At 41.4% G+C, this 23,807-nt stretch overlaps 1 pseudogene; it reads left to right on the forward strand.

The window, feature by feature from the left end:
- The first annotated feature begins 7,168 nt into the window (after nucleotides 1-7,168).
- LOC108518575 (dual specificity mitogen-activated protein kinase kinase 1 pseudogene) lies at nucleotides 7,169-8,184 on the forward strand (annotated as a pseudogene).
- Nucleotides 8,185-23,807: the final 15,623 nt, after the last annotated feature.

Consider the following 23,807-nt stretch of genomic DNA (forward strand, 5'->3'; position numbering starts at 1 on the left):
CTCTTCTACCCAGTATTTCCCTGTCTCCTGTCCACGTCACTAAGTTTTGAGAAAGCTCTTTGCTGATCGTCAGGCTCTGCACAGGAGGAAATGAAAGCTAAAACAGGGTTGTAAATCATCTGACTAGAAGTTGAAGACATGCCCCAATACACTCACAAAGCCCATCTCCAAAGACTGTGAGATTTTTGTTCTGGTTCCAGGCATTTAAGGAAATTCCTGTAAAATCACTGGCTGACCACTAAGCTAGCAATAAAGAGATTTCAACAGCCACACATGACAAAGAAAACAGACTTTATATATTTAATTCTGAAAAGTCACTAAGCAAACCATAGCTGCTACAATAACAGCAACAAAATGCCCTAGGTAATTAGCAGAGTTGCCATATTACAGTATTTTAAATGTCCTGTTTTCAACAAAACATTACAAGCCATGAAAAGAATAACAAAGTATGGCCCGAAATATTGGAAATAATTCTATTTAACTTATTCCTTCTGTACTGATTCTTAAAGTACAGAGGTACAGTTTTTTGTTGTTGTTGTTGTTTTTTAATTTCAACAGGTTTTTGTGAAACAGGTGGTGTTTGGTTACGTGGGTAACTTTTTTTAATTTTATTTATTTATTTATTTATTTATTTTTTTGTCTGAGATAGAGTCTGTCTCTGTCACCCAGGCTGGAGTGCAGTGGCATGATCTCTACTCACTGCAAGCTCCGCCTCCTGGGTTCACGCCATTGTCCTGCCTCAGCCTCCCAAGTAGCTGGGACTACAGGCACCCGCCATCACACCTGGCTAATTTTTCTATTTTTAGTACAGACAGGGTTTCACCATGTTAACCAGGAGGGTAAGCTCTTTAGTGGTAATTTCTGAGATTTTATTGCACCCATCACCCAAGCAGGGGTGATGTATGTGTATATATACTATATATACATACATATATACATAATATATGTGTTTATTTATCTAGGTTATATATATGCATATAAACAAATTGTGTACATATATAAACTGTGTATATATACTACACACACACACACACACACACACACGTATATTCAAGAACCTCAAAAAATTTCAAACAGGATAAACCCAAAGAGATTCATACAAGGCATGCTACAATCAACTGTCAAAAGCCTAAAACAAAGACAGAATCACTAGGGCAGCAAAAGAAGCAACTTGTGAGGTAGAAAGTATTCCTCAATAAGATTAAGAGCTAGTATATCATCAGAAATGATGGAGGTTAGGAGGCAGTGGGATGACATATTAGAAGTGCTGAAATATAAATTAAAAGTGCTATTAACCAAAAATTCTATATCTGACAAAACTATCTTTCAAAACTAAAGAAGAAATTAAGACATTCCCAGATAAACAAAAACAGAGAATCCTTTGCTAGTAGACCTGACCTACAAGAAATATGAAAGGAGTCCTTCAGCTGAAATGAGAAGGAACACAAGTAATGAAAATCCACCCAAAGAAATAATGAACAACTGTAAATATTTACCTAACAACACAGGTAACTATAAGTCAGTATTCATTTATTTTAGTTTGTAATTTCTTTTTTTCCTACATAGTTTAAAACACAACTGTTTAGGGCTGCATATGGTGGCTCACATCTTTAATCCTAGCACTTTGAGGAGTCAAAGCAGAAGGATTGCTTGGGCCCAGGAGTTTGAGGTCAGACTGGACAACATAGACTCCATCTCTACACAATTTTTTAAAATTAATCAGGCATAGTGGCATGTGCCTGTGGTCTCAGCTACTCAAGAGATCGAGGCAGAAGGATCACTTGAACGCTGGAGACCGAGACTGCAGTGAGCCATGTTCACATCACCTGCCTCAGCCAGGGCAACAGAGTGAGATCCCATCTCAAAAAATCAATCAATCAATCAATCAATAAAACACAACAACTGTATAAAACAATACTTATAAATTATCATGGATATGCTCAAAATGTATAAAGATGTGATTTGTAACAACAACAAATGGGATAGAGTTTGATAAGACCAAACATTGTGACTATTATTGAAAATAAGTTGGCATTAATTTGAACTAATTTGTTACAAATTAAGATGTTAACTGTAATTCTCAGAGTAACCGCTAAAAAAAAAACTAAAAAGTATATTGTAAAAGAAATGAGAAGGAATGAAAAATGTATACTAGAAGATATCTATTATATACAAAAGAAGGCAATAATGGAGGAATTGAGGAACAAAAACAATGTGACACATAGAAAACAATAGCAAAGTGCAGAAGCCTTTCTTTATCAGTATTAATTAGCATAAATTAACTCAGAGATTAAATTCTCTGAGTAAAGGGAAGAGACTTGGCAGAATAGATTTTTTTTAAATAATCCAACCATATGCTGTCTACAAAATAGTCACTTTAAATCCAAAGACAAATAGGTTGAGGCAAGGTATGGTGGCTCATTCTTATAATCCCAGCACTTTGGGAGGCCAAGGTGGGTGAATCACTTGAAGCCAGGAGTTGGGCAACATAGCGAAATCCTGTCTCTACTAAAAAGTACAAAAATTAGCTGGGCACGGTGGCTCACACCTGTAATCCCAGCACTTTGGGAGGCCGAGGCAGGCAGATCACAAGGTCAGAAGTTCAAGACCAGCCTGACCAACATAGTGAAACCCCATCTCTACTAAAAATACAAAAATTAGGCAGGCATGGTGGCGAGTGCCTGTAATCCCAGCTACTCAAGAGGCTGAGGCAGGATAATCTCCTGAACCCAGAAGGCGGAGGTTGCAGTGAGCCAAGGTCTTGCCACTGCACTCCAGCCTGGGCGCCAGAGCGAGACTCCAATCTTAAAAAAAAAATTAGCTGGGCTTGGTAGCGCACACTTTTAGTCCTAGTTACTCCAGAAGTTGAGGCAGGAAAATCACTTGAACCTGGGAGGTGGAGGTTGCAGTAAGCTGAGATCATACCACTGCACTCTAGCCTGGATGACAGAGCGAGACCCCATCTCAAAACACACATACACACACACAAAGACAAATAGGTTGAAAGTAAAAGAATAGGAAGAGACTTTCCAAGCAAATATTAGCCAAAAAAGAACTTGAGTGGTTATATTAATATCAAACAAAATAGACAGTAAGATAAAAATGTTTACAAAAGACAATAATGGATATTATACAATCATAATTATATAATATTATATACAATATTGATTATATACAATCAAGAAGATAAAACAATTATAAATATATGTACCTAAAAACAGAGACCCAAAATATATAAGGCAAAAATTGGCAGAATTGAAGGGAGAGATCATTCGATAATAATCATTACAAACTTCACTATTCCACTTTCAGTAGTGGGCAGAACAACTAGAAAAAAGATCAACAAGGAAATAAAAGAGTTGAACAACACTATAAACAAACTAGACCTAACAAACTCTATAGAGCTCTATTATAGAACACTCTACCCAACAGTAGACACTTTTCTCATACCTAGCATTCTTCTCAAGTGTATATGGACCAACACCAGAATAGATTATATTTAAACCACAAAACAAATCTCAAAGACTTCTCAAAAATTGAAATCACACAAAGTTTCTTCTCCAACCACACAGAATGAAATTAGAAATCAATAGCAGGAGGAAATCTAGAAAATTGACAAATATGTGAAAATTAAATAACACACTCTTAACCAACAGGTGAAAGAGAAAAATAACAAAAGGAATTAGAAAATACTTTGAAATGAATACAAATAAAAACACAACATACAAAAAACTTTTGGGATGCAGTGAAAGCAGTGCTCAAAGAAAATGTATAACTCTAAACACTTACATTTAAAATTTAAAAGATGTCAAATCAATTACCTAACCTCCTATTTTAAGAAACTAGAAAAAGAAAAGCAAACTAAATTCAGCAATCAGAAGAAAGCAAACAATAAAGATTAGACAAAGATAAATAAAATATAGAAAACAATAGAAAGAAACAACAAAACAAAAGTTAGGTTTTTTAAAAGATAAGCAAAATTAACAAACTTTTAGCCAGCACTTTGGGAGGCAGGGAGGGTGGATCACCTGAGGTCGGGAGTTCGAGACCAGCCTGACCAACATGGAGAAACCCTGTCTCTCCTAAAAATACCAAAAAAAAAAAAAAAAAAAAATTAGCTGGGCATGGTAGCACATGCCTGTAATCCCAGCTACTCGGGAGGTTGAGGCAGGAGAATCACTTGAACCTGGGAGGTGGAGGTTGTGGTGAGCCGAGAGAGCACCATTGCACTCCAGCCTGGGCAACAAGAGTGAAACTCCATCTCAAACAAAAAAGAAAAAAAGAAAGGGACAAATTCCTACACAAAGTACCAAAGCTGACTCAAGAAGAAGAAGAAAATTTTAATAGACCCATAGCAACTAATGACATTGAATCACTAATCAAAACATTTTCAACAAAGAAAATTCCAAGACCCAATGACCTCACTGGGGAATACTACCAAATGCCTAAAGAAGAATTAATATTCTTCTCAAACTCTTCCAAAAAATAGATGAGAACACTTATTAACTCTTTATATGAAGCCAGTATCACCCTGATGCCAAAGCCAGGTAAAGACACTAGAAGAAAACAAAACTACAGATCAATATATCTCATGAAGATCGATGAGAAAAGTCTCAACAAAATACTACCAAATTGAATCTAGTAGCATAGTAAAAGGATTACATACCATGACCAAGTTGGATTTATTCCAGGAATGCAAGGATGATTCGACACATGGAAATAAATCCATGTAATATACCACATTAATAGAACAAAGGAGAGAAAAACATGAAAACCTCTTCATACATAAAAAGTGTTTGACAAAACCAACACTCTTTCACTGAAGAAAAAAAAAATTCAACAAACTGGGACTATAAGGGAACTTCCTCAACCTGATCAAGGGCATCTATTAAAAACTCACTGCTAATATCACACTTACTGATGAAATAGTGAAGGTATTCTTCCCTGAGATCTGGAAAATGACACACATGTCCACTGTCACCACTTCTGTTTAACATTGTGCTGGAAGTTCCAGCCCAAGCAATTAAGCAAGTAAAACAATTAAAGACATCCAAATCTGAAAAGAAGAAGTAAACATTTTTCAGATGACCTGATCTTATATATAGAGAGAGAGAGAAAACCCTAAGGAATACACAATAAAATTTTTAGAGATGATAAATGAATTCAGCAAAGTGACAGAATATAAGAACAATACACAAAAATCAGTTGTGCTTCTAAACACCAGCAATGAACACTCTGAAAAGGAAATTAAGAAAATAACTCCACTTACAATATCATCCAAAATAATAAAATACCTAGGAATAAATGTAACCAAGGAGGGCAAAGACTTATATATATGCTGAAAATCACAAAACGTTGCTGAAAAAAATTAAAGAAGACCTAAATAAATCAAAAAACATTTCACTATCATAGATTAGAAGACAATATTATTAAGATGGCAATTGTATTAGGCCATGCTTAGATTGCTATAAAGAAATAGCTCAGACTGCGTAATTTGTAAAGAAAAGAGGTTTAATTGGCTCATGGTTCTGCAGGCTGTACAGGAAGCACAGTGCACATCTGCTCGGCTTCTGGGAAGGCTCAGGGAGCTTTTACTCATGGCAGAAGGTGAAGCAAGTGCATGCACATCACATGGCAAGAGCAAGAGCAAGAAAGAGTGTGGGGGAAGAAGTCACACACTTTTAAACAGTCAGATCTTTCAAGTACTCACTCACTACTGCAAGGACAACACCAAGGGGATAGCACTAAGCCAGTCATGAAAAATTCACTCCCATGATCCAGTTGCCTCCCACCTGGCCCCACCTCCAACACTGGGGATTACAATTCAACGTGAGACTCTAGGGGAACAGCATCCAAACTATATCAGCAATGTTCCCCACATTGATCTACATATTGATCCTCTGTCAAATTCTGTCATTTTGGCAGAAATAGACAAGCTGATTCTAAAATTCATAGGGAATTGCTAAAGATGGAGAATAGCCTAAAACAAAGATGGAAAAAGAAGAACAAAGTAGGAAAACACAGTTCCCCATTTCAAAACTTACAACAAAGCTACAGTAATCACAACAGTGTGGTATTGGCATAAGGATAGACAGATCAATAGAGTAGAACTGAGAGTCCAGAAATAAATTCTTACATCTATGGCTAATTGGTTTTCAACAAGTTTGCCAAGGCCATTAAATGAGGAAAGAATCCTCTCTTCAACAAATGGTGTTGAGACAACTGGATATTCACATACAAAAGAATGAAATCAACCCCCTACCTCACATCATATGTAAAAATTAATTTGAAATTAATCAAAGACCTAAATGTGAGAATAAAAATGATAAAACTTTTAGAATAAAACATAAGTACACGTCTTCTTGACCTTGAACTAGTTTTCTTAAATATGACACCCAAAGCACAAGCAACAAAATAAAAAATAGACAAATTGAACTTCAGAATAAGAGGCTTTTCCACATCAAGGAAACTATCAAGAAAGTGGAAATGATAACCTACAGAATGGGAGAAAAATATTTGCAAACATATGTCTGGTAAAGGCCTAGTATCCAGAAGAAAAAAAGAATTATTCCCCTTCCCCGCCCCTCCCCGCGGCCTCCATTCCCTCCCAGTGTCGCTTCGCGGAGCGGCTAGGAGCCCTGCGGCCGCAGCACTTTTCACCGCAGGAAGGGGAGCTGGGCTCCAGAGCTGAGCCGCCCAAGCCGGAGGGACTGGTTGGTTGAGGGAGCGAGGGCGGGAATCCCGGGCTGCCCAACCGCATGTTCAGCCCTATCCGCTCCTGCGGGGAGTCCTGGGCAGGTGGGGCGGGGGTCCACTAAGACCGCCACCGGCCCCTCAGCGCTGACGGGACCGCGAGGGGCGCACCCGCCGAAGGCAGCCCCGCCGAAGGCAGACGCGGCCCGGACTTGGTCCTGAGCAGCGGGCGCTGGGCAGCGCAGCGGGAGGAAGCGAGAGGTGCTCCTCTCCCCAGAGTGGGAAGCCCCTTGGCCGGGTCCAGAGTGCCCAAGAAGAAGCCGACGCCCATCCAGCTGACCCCGGCCCCCCATGGCTCCGCGGTTAACGGGACCAGCTCTGCAGAAACCAACTTGGAGGCCTTGCAGAAGAAGCTGGAAGAGCAGCAGCGAAAACGCCTTGAGGCCTTTCTTACCCAGAAGCAGAAGGTGGGAGAACTAAAGGATGACAACTTCGAGAAGATCAGTGAGCTGGGGGCTGGCAATGGCGGTGTGGTGTTCAAGGTCTCCTATAAGCCTTCCGGCCTGGTCATGGCCAGAAAGCTAATTCATCTGGAGATCAAACCCGCAATCCAGAACCAGATCATAAGGGAGCTGCAGGTTCTGCATGAGTGCAACTCTCCATACATCGTGGGCTTCTGTGGTGCATTCTACAGCGAGAGGCGAGATCAGTATCTGCATGTAGCACATGGATGGAGGTTCCCTGGATCAAGTCCTGAAGAAAGCTGGAAGAATTCCTGAACAAATTTTAGAAAAAGTTAGCATTGCTGTAATAAAAGGCCTGACATATCTGAGGGAGAAGCACAAGATCATGCACAGAGATGTCCAGCCCTCCCACATCCTAGTCAAGTCCCATGGCGAAATCAAGCTCTGTAACTTTGGGGTCAGTGGGCAGCTCATCAACTCCATGGCCAACTCCTTCATGGGCCCAAGGTCCTACATGTCACCAGAAAGATTCCAGGGGACTCATTACTCTGTGCAGTCAGACATCTGGAGCATGGGATTTTCTCTGGTAGAGATGGCAGTTGGGAGGTATCCCATCCCTCCTCCAGATGGCAAGGAGCTGGAGCGGATGTTTGGGTGCCAGGTGGAAGGAGATGCGGCTGAGACCCCACCCAGGCCAAGGACCCCAGGGAGGCCCCTTAGCTCATAAGGAATGGACAGCCCACCTCCCATGTCAATTTTTGAGTTGTTGGATTACCTAATCAACGAGCCTCCTCCAAAAATGCCCAGAGTGTTCACTCTGGAATTTCAAGATTTTGTGAATAAATGCCTAATTAAAAACCCCGCAGAGAGAGCAGATTTGAAGCAACTCATGGTTCATGCTTTTCTCAAGAGATCTGATGCTGAGGAAGTGGATTTTGCAGGTTGGCTCTGCTCCACTGTCGGCCTTAACCAGCCCAGCACACCAACCAATGCTACTGGCTTGTAAGTGTTTGGGAAGCAGCAAAAAAAGAAAGAAAGAGAAAGAAAAGAAAGAGGAAGGAGGGAGGGAGGGGAAGGGAGTGAGTAAGGGAAGCGAAAGCAAAAGAAAAAAAAGAAAGAAAAAGAAGGAAAGGAAGGAAGGAAATAAAAAAAGAAAGAAAGAAAAGAAAGAGAGAGAAAGAAAAAGAGAGAGAAAAGAAAGAGGAAGGAGGGAGGGGAGGGAGGAAGGGAAGGGAGAGTGAAAGAAGAAAAAGAAAAAGAAGGAAAGAAATAAAGGAAAGAAAAAAGAAAGAGAAAGAGGGAGAGAAAGAAAGAAAAGAAAGGAGAGAGGGAGGGGAGGGAGGGAGGGAAGGGAGAGCGAAAGAAAAAAGAAAAAGAAAGAAAGGAAGGAAAGAAAGAAAGAAGGAAGGAAAGGAAGGAAGGAAGGAAGGAAGGAAGGAAGGAAGAAAGAAAGAAAGAAAGAAAGAAAGAAAGAAAGAAAGAAAGAAAGAAAGAAAGAAAAGCAAAGAAAAGAAAGAAAGAGGAGGGGAGGGGAGAGAGGAAGGAAAGAGAGGGAGGAAAGGAAAGAAGAAAGGGAGGGAGGGAGGGAAATGTTCTAGAATTAGATAGTAGTTGCAGTAGCACAACCCGTGTATGTACTAGAAGCCACTAAATTGGCATACTTTCAAATGGTTAAAATGGGGAATTTATGTTATGTGAATTTTACCTCAATTTAAGGTGTGTGTGTGTACCATCAGATTATGTTATTCAGCCTATGAACAACAGTCTGTAGACCAGATTTAACACCCAGCTCCAACCAAATCCAAATCCAACCATTTGAATTAGGGCAAAAATTTTAGCCTCCGAGTCTCAGTGTCCTATATAAAAATGGAGATAATAATGCCTGCCTCATAGAGTCCTTAGGATTAAATGAGCTAACGAAAGTAAAGAACATATAATGCACCCTAGAATTTAATAAATTCTCAGCAAATACATAAATTATGCACAGAAAATAGATAGCTGTGGCTGGGTGCAGTGGCTCATTTCTAGAATCCCAGCACTTTGGGAGGCCGAGGTGGGAGTATCAGTTGTGTCTAGGAGTTTGAGATGAGCTTGGGCAACATAGTGACACCCCGTCTCTATAAAATAATAATAATAACACAACGGCATCAGCAGTGGCTGGGCAAGTTATTCACTGCAAGGAAAGACAAGTGTCATGAGTTTCCACTTTGCATAATGTGTTCGCCAAAATTACAGCTCCATGTTAACTTCCAGTCTCTTTGCCTATACAAATCTTTCCAAAACCAACTTAAATCTCATCTCAATTAAGCCTTTCCAGTTACCCACACTGAAGATACCTCCTCTTCCAATGAACTTCTCAGAAAAAGAAAAAAGAAATGACGCAAAAAGAAAAGGTACCGCCAGGTGCAATGGCTCATGCCTGTAATCCCAGCACTTTGGGAGGTCAAGGCAGGAGGATCATTTGAGCCCAGCAGTTCGAGACCAACCTGGGCAACAAGGTAAGACCTTATCTCTGTAAAAAAATAAATGAACAAATATTAAAAAAGAAAAGGCACTAATTTAAAAACCTCTGTCTCCTACTGTAACCTCTTTCCTTTGACATCACTTTCTCCATTTCCTTCCACATTTCTTTGACCTCAACAACATCCCAAAAACAATGACATTGCTACTTTTTTTTACCCAGCACATTCCATCTCATCAAGCTGCAATTCCATAGTCTAACAATGCATTTGCTCTCTTACAAATGCCTTCAGCTCCATGACCTTCTCCTTCCAAAGCAGAACCTTAACTCTGCACAGATCCAATATCCACCTTACCTCCTCTATGCCTCGAACTTGAAACATTAGTTATGACTGGAGAAAAACACCCAGTTAGGCAGAATGGTAACAGGTCAAATTAATAGTGACCATCCTCAAATGTACATTCGACCATGCCCAGAAATTTTCTTAAATATCCTCTACTAAAACCTTCTCCCATTCTCCATTAGGATTTCATACCTCTCCACGCCACTAAAACTCTGACTTCCTGTTCCATGTAGCCTCAATTGATCATTCCTCACACTTCATGAAGAATACAGAACCCATCAAGTACCAAATCATCTCTCGTAATTTAACCACCAATTCTCCATTTGCAACTACAGTCTTCTTTTTCCTTCTATTACATAGAAATGCCTTTCCCATAATGAAAGTTATACTTCTACATCTCTGCTCTAGATTGAATCCTCTTTTCACTCAGGGCCTTGCCGCACACCAAGGTGTGAATATGGTGATCTGGGGGTTTTCTTTTAACTTTTACATAAGTGATTATGGGTCCAGGCGTGGTGGCTCATGCCTGTAATCCCAGCACTTTGGGAGGCCTAGGTGAGAGGATCACTTGAGTCCAGGAGTTTGAGACCAGCCTAGGCAACAAAGTGAGACCCTCATCTCTAAAACTAAATAAATACAACATAATATAATAAATAAAAAAAGCTATCATGGATTACTTACATCGTTTTTAAGGAAGAAATTAAGAGGGAGGTGTAATCTGTTGTCATCAGAAAGTTCTGGCATCCTTGGAGAGGATCTAATACTACGTTGTCATTTTGGGTCAACATTCAGCCACCAATTCAGTTTTGGGGTAGGAATAGAAATTAAATTCTGCAGCCGGGCGCGGTGGCTACACCTGCAATCCCAGAACCTTGGGAGGCCAAGGCAGGCGGATCATGAGGTCAGGAAATCGAGACCATCCTGGCCAACATGGTGAAACCCTGTCTCTACGAAAAATACAAAATCAGCCAGGTGTGGTGGCACGCACCTGTAGTCCCAGCTACTTGGGAGGCTGAGGCAGGAGAATTGCTTGAACCCCAGAGGCGGAGCCGAGATCGCACCATTGCACTCCAGCCTGGCAACAGAGCGAGACTCCGTCTTGAAAAAAAAAAATTCTGCCCAACAGAGAACTGAGTGAGCCAGTCTCATAAAGATCATATGAAGTGCTACAGAATGTAGTAACTATCTCTTGTAAAATAACAGGCCATATATCTCAAGCCTCTCCCATAGCCGACTTAATTGTTGCTAATTTTCTAATTTACCTAAATCACAAAAGTGAAATCAGAGAGATTACCTAATGACTGATCTGTTAAAAGAGGAGTGAATTCAAAAGGCATCAGCAGCATTGGAGAGCCTCTGGTGTGGGGAGGGCTCACCTCCGCAGGGCCACTTTTTCTTGTCAGTGAATCACACGGTCAAATTACGGAAGAAAGTGACAGGAATTCGGCTAAATTCCAACTCCCGGCCTCAGAAGGTTATTCATCATCAACCCTGCAGCAGCAGCTCTCTGTCTGGCAGGGGAGGTTTCCTCTAATTATGTATCGCTCCCTGCGGGCCACCCGGCAGGACCTTTATTTTCTTCACAGTTATTAATCAGCTATCCAGTGTTAACAAGAACATCAGATCCAGAAGTATGCAAATCCACCCCCAATTCTTTGTCCTAATCACTAGGCAGGCCACCTTAGGAGCTCACTAATGAGCTGACCATCTAAAAGCCTCCTGCTAACTACCAAGTCTCCTATTCTTAATGATCACTTCCAAAATGGGATATTTTTGTTTCAAATACATAGGCCTATTCAATACCCTGAAATACATAACTTTTCAGCAACTTTCTGGCAAAACTTTATCTAAATTAGGCAATGCTGAAACTGACTAAATTGTAATAAAACCGAAGAAATGTCCAATGGGCAATTCAAATTCAACACGTGGGGACCTTCCAATCCCCAGAGACTGAGTCCCAATCTTTGTTCCTTTTTTTTGGAGGTGGGGGCGGGCGGCAGAGTTGCACTCTGTCGCCCAGGCTGAAGTGCAGTGGGGTGATCTCGGCTCACTGCAACCTCACTGATACTACTCCAATGACTGGAGGAACATCAGGGTCCTCGGTCTCGCGCCGGTTTAGATAAAACTAAACGGACACACGTGGAGTGGTTTTAAGGATCGGAAAGTTTAATAGGCAAGAAAGAAGGAAGAAAAAAACAGCTGCCCCGTATAGAGACAGAGGGAAGGGGGGTTCTAACAAAGAGAAAACTCCGTGTGCAGCGGGAAAGTGGCCGCTCTTATGGAGGAAGCTGGAGGAGGTGGTGTCTGATTTCCATAGGGCCCAGGGGATTGGTTTGACCAGGTGTGTCATTTCCGTAACCCAAGAAAAACCTGGGCCTCCCACCTTAGCCCTGTAATATGCAAATGCAGGTCGCCATTATGTTCTGAACACATGGTGTTATTTGGAGGTGGTCATGACAATTAATTGCTACACCAGTTGAAAAGGAAAAGACAGCAGGAATCGCCATATTGAGTGAACTCAGTTTCTAATAGCCGACATTTGTATATTAAAGCTTGCTGACCCAACCCTTCAAGCCACCTTTTCTGTTCAGAAAACAGATGGTTCAGGGATTGTTTCTTATTACAGGAAAATTTCCACCAAGAACCTTTACCCTTACTATCTGCCTAAACATTATTTCTTTTTCTTTTTCTTTTTTTTTTAAGATTGGAGTCTCGCCCTGTCGCCCAGGCTGGAGTGCAGTGGCGCGATCTCGGCTCACTGCAAGCTCCGCCTTCCCGTTCACGCCATTCTCCTGCCTCAGCCTTCGCAGTAGCTGGGACTACAGGCGCTGCCACCACGTCCAGCTAATTTTTTGTATTTTTAGTAGAGATGGGGTTTCACTGTGTTAGCCAGGATGGTCTCGATCTCCTGACCTCGTGATCCGCCCGCCTCGGCTTCCCAAAGTGCTGGGATTATAGGTGTGAGTCACCGCCCCCAGCCCCAATCTGTGTTTCTATTATCAAAGTCTCATCCTTTGAATGTGTCTTCTAACAACTTCAAAATAGGATCCCTGTTCTGGAGTATTACATTGAGCCTTACCAAACTGCCAAATCTAATAATTTTTGATCTACAAACATGGCGATTTTGTGGTTCAACTTAATAGAGATCCTGGCCCTCAGAGTCTTTTGGAAGGGGATTGAGATTTTTAAAGCGTACAAATAAAGAATTTTAATAATAATAATTGTAATAACTAATGTTATTGAATCATTCATTTAGTCCTCACAACATGTAACACTCTCATTTCACAGATGTGAAAGCTGAGCATAAAGAAGTTGAGTAAGGCCAGGTGCAGTGGCTCATGCCTGTAATCCCAGCACTTTGGGAGGCCAAGGTGAGAGGATCACTTGAGGCCAGGAGTTCAAGACCAGCCTGGGCAACATAGTGAGACCTTGTCCCTATTAAAACTTTTTATTATTTTCTTTTATTTTTTAAAAATTAGTGCACACCTGTAGTACCATCTACTTGGGAAGCTGAGATAGGGGATCACTTGAGCCTGAGAGGTTGAGACTGCAATGAGCCAAGAATGCACTACTGCACTCCAGCCTCAGTGACAGAGCAAGACTCTGTCTCCAAAAAAAGAGAAGTTGAGTACTCTTCTCAAGGTCACAGACTGGCAAAGGCTAGATTCAACACAGGCTTGTCTGATACACAGGCGTTAACCACTGCACTGTATTTCCCGAAAAGTTTCTGTCGATCGTGAAGGGACTCCCTCTGACCCCATATACTTTTCTAGGCATTGAAACTTTTACTTTTTCCACTGAGATCCCATAAGGGATAAAGTTACACATGGCCACTAAGGGTGAGTCTACTGTATGCAAAACAGGTATTGTGTGGCTGCACACGCAGCATGCTCCTGTGAAAGTGTGTGCCATGAGTGGAAATTAGGCTATGATTGTGTGGTATGGACAACAACGTTTGATAGATTAGAATTCTGAAGATTTCTAATTTTATGAACAGGACAGACTCAATATTTTGAAAACTCTCCCACTATTAACACAGAGGAATGCCAGATGTAACATCCATTTGAATGCATAGCAGCCAGCTGCTGTGGCTCATGCCTGTAATCTCAGCATTTTGGGAGACTGAGGCAGGTGAATCACTTGAGGTCAGTAGTTCGAGATCAGCTTGGCCAACATGGCAAAACCCCCTCTCAACTAAAGTTACAAAAATTAGCCAGGCATGGTGGTGCATGCCTGTAATCCCAGCTAATCGGGAGGCTGAGGCAAGAGAATCGCTTTAACCTGGGAGGCAGAGGTTGCAGTGAGCCAAGATCACACCACTGCACTCCAGCCTGGATGACAGAGTAAGACTCTGTTAAAAAAAAAAAAAAAAAAAAAAAAAAAGTAAAACCATTTGAATGCATAGTTAAGCTTACAAGAAAGTAAGAGAAATCCCCAGAGCTCAGCAATGAAGATTGGTTTCTGAAAACCAGAGCATTATGCAAGTGAGCTGATGTGGCAACTAACCTGGATTGGTCGGGTTTATCTCCATCTTGACAAATGTTAGGAATTTGGTTTTAACATGCACACAGCGATAAAGTAAACGACCTTGAGACTGCCAAGTAGGAAGCTGAAGTAAGACCCACCCATCCTCCCTCCCCTGACTCCACATACAGCACAGGAAGAGTCGACTAGAAAAATATCTCTCTACCAGCATAATGAAATGACGTGGAAGTTAGTCTCTTCTGGCCTACCTAGACTCTGAATAGAAAAACAAAAATATGAGTTTCCTCATTGGAAAGTTAATTACGGAGCCCTGCTGAAGATGAACTCAAAACATACAATCACACAACTCAGTACTTAATCCATCGTGAACAAAAGCCAGCAGAAGTAACAAGCATGTAACAAAGTTCATTAGACTCTCAGAGCTTCAGGTTGCTGAATAATCAAATGAAGATGATAAAACAATTAAAGACATAAAGGAGAAAAGTAAACATAGAAGACAGTATAGAAAGAAAAAAAAACTTATGAAATGAAAAATGGAATCACTGAAACAGAAAACCCATTAGTCAAATTTGGCAGCAGCTTAGACACAGCTGAAAAGGGAAGAGTAGACTATGATAGGGCTCAGGAAATTGCCCAGAATGCAAAAGAAATAAAACACGGAAAGGCTTCAAGAGAGTTTAAGAGCCACAGAAGAGAGAATGAGAAGATAAATATGTATCTAATTGGAATTCCAGCAGAAACGAAGAGATGTGAGAGAGGTAATATTCAAAGAACACATGGCTGAGAATTTTCTAGAATTAATGAAATCCTCAGATTCAGGAAATACAATACAAAAAGTACCAAGCAGGAAATGCAGAAATAAAGCTATACCTTGTCACATTATAATAAACAGCAAAACACCAAGACAACAAGAAAATTTTAAACACCAATAAAAAAAGTAGATTAACTACAAAGGAATGACAAAGAACAGACTTAACAATAGAAACCAAAACACAGTATCTTCGAAGTGAAAAAATATAATTATTATCTAGGATTCTCTGCAGATAAAGAAGATAAACTATAGCTGAAGAATGAGGGCAAACTAAAGACATTTTAAAGCAAACAAAGAATAGGAGAGTTGACCTCTGTCAAACTTTGGCTGAGAGGAATCCTAAAAGACATAATTTAGGAAGAAGGAAAAGAGGGCTGAGTGCAATGGCTCATGCCTATAATCCTAGCACCTTGGGAAGCCAGGGCAGGAGGATTACTCGAGGCCACGAGTTCCAGACCAGCCTGGGCAACATAGCAAGACCCTGTCTCTACGAAAATGTTAAAAAATTACCCTGGCATGGCAGCATCCACCTGTAGTCCCAGCTACTCGGGAGGCTGAGATGGGAGGACCGCTTGAGCCCAGGAGTTCCAGGCTATAGTGAGCCATGATCATGCCACTGCACTCCAATTTGGACAACAGAGAGAGATCCTGTCTCTAAAATGGGAGGAAACAAAGAGAGGGAGGGAGGGAGGGAGCCCAGTGGAAAGGAATAAGGTGCAAATGTGTCAAATGTGGGTAAATCTAAGTAAGCATTGCTCATATAAAACAATAAAAAGTAACAAATTTGCGGAGGAAACAAAACATTGTGAAACTAGAATATTAGCTACGAATAACATATTATTGGGACTGTTTAAAGAATAAAGATTATTTTCCAGTTCCAGAGAAGGCTGGTGATGCTGATCAATTTCAGACTTTCTTAAATCAAGATGCAAGTTAAATGTAAGAAATAGAAATTGAATGCATGATGTCGTTACTTAAAAAGAAAAATGTCAATTTAAAAAAACACACTTAAGGCCGGGCGCGGTGGCTCAAGCCTGTAATCCCAGCACTTTGGGAGGCCGAGACGGGCGGATCACGAGGTCAGGAGATCGAGACCATCCTGGCTAACACGGTGAAACCCCGTCTCTACTAAAAAATACAAAAAACTAGCCGGGCGAAGTGGCGGGTGCCTGTAGTCCCAGCTACTCAGGAGGCTGAGGCAGGAGAATGGCGTAAACCCGGGAGGCGGACCTTGTAGTGAGCTGAGATCTGGCCACTGCACTCCAGCCTGGGCCACAGAGCGAGACTCCATCTCAAAAAAAAAAAAAAAAAACACACTTAAAGCAAGACAAAAAAAAAGGAGCAAAGAAAAAGCATAGTAAATAGAAAGCGCAAAAGAGGAGGAGAGGAAGAAATATAAACATGTAAGTAATTGCAATAAATGCAAATGGATAAAATTCATCATTAATAGAGCATCAGCCTTTAAAAATGCATTATGGCTGGGCACGGTGGCTCACACCTGTAATCTCAGCACTTTGGGAGGCCAAGGCAGGCAGATCACCTGAGGTCAGGAGTTCAAGACCAGCCTGGCCAACATGGTGAAACCCCCATCTCTACTAAAAATACAAAAATTAGCCAGGTGTGGTGGCGCATGCCTGTAATCCCAACTACTTGGAAGGCTGAGGCACGAGAGTCACTTGAGCCCAGGAGACGTAGGTTGCAGTGAGCTGAAATCGCACCACTGCACTCCAGCCTAGGTGACAAAGCGAGACTCCATCTCAAAAAAAAAGTTTTTTAATTAAAAAATTAAAATGCAGGCATAAGCTGCTTACTAGAGACACAGTGGAATACAGAAAAGTTACAACTAAAGATGTAAAAATATATTACAAGTGAATATCATCAAAACTACTGATAGAGCTATATTAATATTTTAAATAAGACTTTAAGTCCAAAAGAATTATTATGGAAAAGTAGATGAAAAGTATACCACCAAAAACATACAACAATTCTGAACACGTACTCAACTAATAACAGTATCAGAATATGAAGTAAACATGGGTAAAATTACAAGGAAAATTTTAAAATCCATTGTAAAACTGGGAAATTTTAACAAAAGTACCTCAGTAATTAATAAAGCAAATAGACAAAAAAAAAAAAAAAAAAAGTAAACAGAGGTCGGGCACTGTGGCTGATGCCTGTAATCCCGGCACTTTGGGAGGCCGAGGTGGGCAGATCACTTGAGGTCAGGAGTTCGAGACCAGCCTGGCCAATGTGATGAAACCCTGTCTCTACTTAAAATACAAAAATTAACCAGGCATGGTGGCAAGCGCCTGTAATCCCAGTTACTCTACTTGGGAGGCTGAGGCAGGAGAATTGCTTGAACCGGGGAGGCAGAGGTTGCAGTGAGCCAAGATTACACCACTGCACTCCATCGTGGGCGACAGGAAAAACAAACAAACAAAAAATATATATATAATTAATATATTATACATCAGATTATATAATTACTACAATAAATATAATATAGAATAATGATCATATTACATAGTAAATATAATAGATATATAGATATATATAGTCTGTATACACAAACACATATATATCGTATCAAGCTAATTTTTTATTTAACATATATAAAATATATAAACTATGTGTGTATGTATATGTGTATATATACACCACAGCCAAAAATCAGCAAATATGCCTGCTGTTAAAACATAAACAGAATGTTTTAGAGTATTTGAACATGAATTTTGTCTCAAAGTAAATCTCAAAAAATTCTAACAATCCAATCCTAACAAAACTCAAACTAGAAACCAATAACAAAAAAGTAACAAAAAAATTGTATAAAGACATGTTAAAAACACACTTCTAAATAACTCTTATTTATTTATTTACTTTTTAATTGAGATGGAGTCTCACTGTGTTGCCCAGGCTGGAGTGCAGTGCAGTGCAGATCTCGGCTCCCTGCAACCTCTGCCACCCAGGTTCAAGCAATTCTTGTGCCTCAGCCTCCCAAGTAGCTGGGACTACAGGTGCATGCCACCACACCCGGCTAAATTTTGTAATTTTAGTAGAGACGGGATTTCACCATGTTGGCCAGTCTGGTCTCGAACTCCTGACCTCAGGTGATCCACCCACCTCGGCCTCTCAAAGTGCTGAGATTACAGGTGGGAGCCACCACACCCTACCTGAGTAATTCTTAAGTCAAAGAAAAAGTATAATGGAAACTAGAAAATAGTATGCATCAAAACGTGTAAGATACCTCTAAAGTTGTGCTTAGGAAAAAATGCATAGATGTCATAGATTATAATTGAAAAAATAAAAATGACAATGGGGGGCTAAACTTCTATGTATGTTATATATTGCTATGTAACAAGCTAGACTGAAACTTAGTGGCTTAAAGACATAACAATTTATTATTTCTCCTGAATCTGTAGGATGGCTGGGCAATTATTCTGTTGACGATACCTGCATGGCCTGATGTGGCTACATTTGTTGGCAGGGACTGGGCTCAGTTGGGATGGCTAGACCTCTGTCTATACGATTTTATATCCTTAGGGTGGCTAAACTGGCCTTTTTCACATGGCATACAATTTCCCAGTGCAAAGTACTTATCAGGTCTCTGCTAGCCTCGTATTTGCTTATGCCCTGTAAGCCAGAGAAAGTCACATGGCTGGGCGCGGTGGCTCACACCTGTAATCCCAACACTTTGGGAGGCTGAGGCAAGCAGTTCACTTGAGGTCAGTAGTTCGAGACCAGCCTGGCCAACATGGTGAAACCCCGTCTCTGCTAAAAATACAAAAATTAGCCAGGTGTGGTGGCATGCACCTGTAATCCCAGCTACTTGGAAGGCTGAGGCAGGAGAATCACTTGAACCCAGGAGGCAGATGTTGCAATGAACTGAGATCACACCATAGCACTCCAGCCTGTGTGACAGAGTGAAACTCCATCTCAAAAAAAAAAAAAAAAGTCATATAATCAACTTCAGCATCAAGACAGGAAGACTGCAAGGGTTTGGATACTAAAAAGAGAAATTCATGGGAGGCCTTTGATATAGAACACTCTCAGCCAGGCACAGTGGCTCACTCCTGTAATTCCAACACTTTGGGAAGACCAGGCAGGCGGATGACTTGAGCACAGGAGCTCGAGATAAGCCTAGACAACATGGCGAAATCCCATCTCTACAAAAAATACAAAAATTAGCTAGGTGTGGTGGCACGCACTTGTAGTCCCAGCTACTCAGGAGGCTGAGGTGGGAGGATGGCTTGAGCCCCAGAGACAGAGGTTGCAGTGAGCTGAGATCATGCCACTGGGCCTGGACAACAGAGCCTGGGTGCCCAGCTTGCACAATAGAGCCAGACTTGGCAAAAAAAAATAATAATAAATAATAAATATATATAATATATATACTTGCACACATATATAAAACAATCTCTATCACAGTCTTCCCTTGACCCCAGTGGTTGATACCCCTCCGGCATGGAAGGGGCACTCATCTCCAGTCAGGACTCCGAAGTCTCACTCGATCATGTCGTCAGGGACAACGTCCATGACAACATGATCTGCAAGGTTCAAACGTAAATAACGCTTCTCAAATCCAACTTCTCTGGATCCAGAGACCCACGAACTAAAAAGACGAGTTATCTGCTCATACACACACCCAGCATACAATGGTGAGGCAGAGGTAGGACAGTCACAATAGACACCTCCATCCAAAAACAAAAAGGAGTAATGGAAGGCATATAGTAACAACCAACCCATAGCCAGACAAATTTGATTAAGACCCTAGATTAACCCACTCGGGCTGCTATAACAAAATACATAGAGGGGATGGCTTAGGCAATAGAAATTTTTTTAAGCAGCCTTTAATGTTTATTACAAAAAAGTTCAAATTTACACAAGAATACAGAGAATAGTGTACTTAACCCATTATATCTATCTTCTAGCTTCTTTTTTATTTTCAATAGTTTTGGGAAACAGGTGGTGTTTGGTTGCATGGAAAAGTTCTTCAGTGGTGATTTCTGAGATTTTGGTGCACCCATCACTCAAGCAGTGTACACTGCACCCAATGTGTAGTCTTTTATCCCTCAGCCCCCTCCCACCCTTTCCCTCGAGTCCCCAGAGTCCATTTTAAAATATGGAATGTTGGCCAGGTGCAGTGGCTCACGCTTGTAATCCCAGCACCTTGAGAGGCCAAGGCAATCAGGTCACTTCAGCTTAAGAGTTCAAGACCAGCCTGGGCAATGTGGTGAAACCCTGTCTCTACCAAAAATATAAAAAAAATTAGCCAGGCGTGGTGGCACATGTCTGTGGTCTCAGCTACTTAGGAGGCTGAGGCAGAAGGATCACTTGAACCCAGGAGATGGAGGTTGTAGTGAGCCAAGATTGGGCCACTGCACTCCAGCCTGGGCAACAGAGAGAGATTCCATCTACATAGACACACACACACACACACACACACACATATGTGTATATCTTCAAAAATTTGCATGCCATCCTTGCACAGGCACCACGCTAATCTTCCCTGCATCATTCAAATTTTTTAGTATACGTGCTGCCAAAGCAATCACAACAACAGAAATTTATTTCTCAGAGTTCTAGAGGCTGGGAAGTCCAAGATCACAGTGCCAGCCAACTTGATTCCTGGTGAGGGTGCTCTTTCTGGTTTGCAGATAGCTGTAAAGCTCTGGTGTCTCTTCCTCTTCTTACAAAGGATACCAGCCCTATTGGATTGGGGCCCCATTCTTATGACCTCATCTAATCTTATTACCTCCTCGTAGGCACTGTCTCCAAGCATAGTCACACTGAAGGACATAGCTTTAACATATGAATTTGAGGGGAGACATCATTCAGTCCATTCCACACCCCCTATTCTGGAGGCAGAGAATGTTCCTAGTTTAGGGCCTAGTTTTACATCCTGGGAATGGTTTCCTAATCCATTATTCCTCACAGTTCTGGGCTTCCTCTGGCTGTTCTCCAAGAGTTCCTATCTACACAACTACTTGGTAGAGTGTAGTATCTAGTAAGGTGGAAGCTGCCTATAGCCCGTGATCCACAAATTTCACTTCTAGGAAGTAGGCCCCCAAGTTACTAATGTTGTGACCTTGAGCAAATAACCTCTCTCTGCGACTTAACTTCCCTCTGTGCCTCAGTTTCCCATCTGTAAAATGGAGAAATAATATTGAGCTCCTCCTAGTCCTATTATGAGAATTAAATCAATCGGTACTTGTCAACTGTTTAGAACAGTGCCTGACACTTAATATGCACTATTTTTAAAATAATCTCAACATAGATCTATTTATTTTTTAAAATACTAGCCAATAGTAAGAAAATAAATACAATAACTGGGTTAAAGCCATAGAGAAATATTATGAAGCAGTTGAAAGGAATGACCCAGAGGAATGAACATAACTTTATAAACTTATGTAAAGTTGTAATATATTCAAACTATTCTTCACATAATCGTGCACTTGTCTGTAATTAAAATTTTTTAATATTCATGGGAATGATGAACTCCAAAATTAGAATAGTGGTTACCTCTGGGAAAAGAAAGAGACTAATGAGATTGGGGAGTGATACACAGTGCCTGGTACTATACCTAGTGACTTAGATTCTTCAGAAATAGGGATCTGATATGGCTGGGCACAGTGGCTCACGTCTGTAATCTCAGCACTTTGGGAAGCCAAGGGAGGCAGGTCACTTGAGGTCAGGAGTCAGAGACCAGCCTGGCCAACATGAAGAAGCCCATCTCTACTAAAAATGCAAAACTTAGCCAGGCATGGTGGCATCCACCTGTAATTCCAGCTACTTGGGAGTCTCAGGCAGGAGAATCACTTGAACCCAGGAGGCAGAGGTTGCAGTGAGCCAAGATCACACCACTGCACTCCAGCCTGGATGACAAGAGTAAGACTCCATCTCAAAAAATAAAATAAATAAAACAAGAATAGGGATCTAATATGGCTGGGCACAGTGGCTCACACCTGTGCTTTCTCCAAATTATGACCCTGTAAGGCTCTGTTTTAGGATAAGCACAGGAGGAGGAGCAGAACACAGAAAGGAAGTTATTAAAGATGCCTTCCTGTGGTATACTAAGTGTCCATGTGAAGAATATCAAAATCCCAGCACTTTGGGAAGCCAAGGCAGGTCAATCACTTGAGGTCAGGAGTTCGAGACCAGCCTGGACAACGTGGTGAAACTCCGTCTCTATTAAAAATACAAAAATTAGCCAGGAGTGGTGCCTTGCCTGCCATCCCAGCTACTCAAGAGGCTGAGGCACAAGAATTGCTTGAGCTCGGGAGGCAGAGGTTGTAAAAACTCTGTCTCAAAAATACATATATATAGGGATCTGAAATAGCTATAAGATAGCAGGATATTTGATATACTATTCTCCATGCTCTTCTCATATTTGATGTATTTTATAATAAAGTTTAAAATTAATAATTATTCACAAGAAAATATATAATTGAGTACTGAGGCTGAATCTCCTGTTTTGGTCTCTGCAGAGGCCTGACACACAGAAGAGAGCACTTGGAGTCCAGATGACCCACCCTTGCTCCACCCTTCCCAAAATTTACATTGTAACTGATGTCACTAGGTCAATAAAACATCCCAGCAACTGAACTGGGGAGGAAATTGAATAAGAGTGTACTTAAGGGAGGTGGTTATAGTGTAAAGTAGGACAGAGATTCTCAACCCTGTTTCCTCTACAGCATACCTGAGAATGAAAGTCACATCTGCAACTTACTCCCAAGAGTAAGCAGGTATGTTTTAAAAGAGCTAAGATTAGCTATGGGTTATGTACCACGTCATCATCTGCTGTCTACCAGATGTAAGTCCACCTCTTTCTCCTCCTCATATCAGGAGGGAACAAAAGCCCTGACCTAAGGTTTGAAAACACTAAGTCATTGATATTGGACATCTGACCTCCTGACCAAACTAGACCAGGGAACCAGGCTTGCCTAGTCTAGGGCATGGTTGTGGATACTGGTGATACCATCTGTCTGGATACCCTATGCTGTTTACTTATTATTTCTTCTCATTCCCTCCCACAAATGCAGTTTTGAGAGTAAAATTTTGAGAGTAAAAAATGAACCCAGAGGAGGAAAGCATGGGAATAGGGCAAATTAGGACCCATGAGAATAGACTGAGGGATTGAAAGAGGATACCACATTCACTGCTGGAGTCAGTCACTAACAGCAGCGGTTAGTGGGGAAGAGGGGGCATGGCCAGGAGAGTTTACTGTTCCATATTCCCTCTCCCTTTCTCTCTCTCAATCTTTTTTTTTTTTTTTTTTGTTTTTTGCCCCTTTTTGAGATGGGAGTCCCTCTCCCTCCTGGTCACCCCCAGGCGGAGTGCAGTGGCACCCATCTCGCTCACTGGCACCTCTGCCTCCCCCCCAGGTTTCAAGCGATTCTCCTGTCTCAGCTTACCGAGTAGCTGGGACTACAGGCTCCCGCCACCATGCCTGGCTAATTTTTGTATTCTTAGTAGAGATGGGGTTTCCCTATGTTGGCCGGGCTGGTCTCCAACTCCTGACCTCAGGTGATCCACCCGCCTCAGCCTCCCAAA

This window comes from Rhinopithecus bieti, unplaced genomic scaffold (assembly GCF_001698545.2).
Source record: "Rhinopithecus bieti isolate Rb0 unplaced genomic scaffold, ASM169854v2 scaffold_2077, whole genome shotgun sequence".
Taxonomy (NCBI): Eukaryota; Metazoa; Chordata; class Mammalia; order Primates; family Cercopithecidae; genus Rhinopithecus; species Rhinopithecus bieti.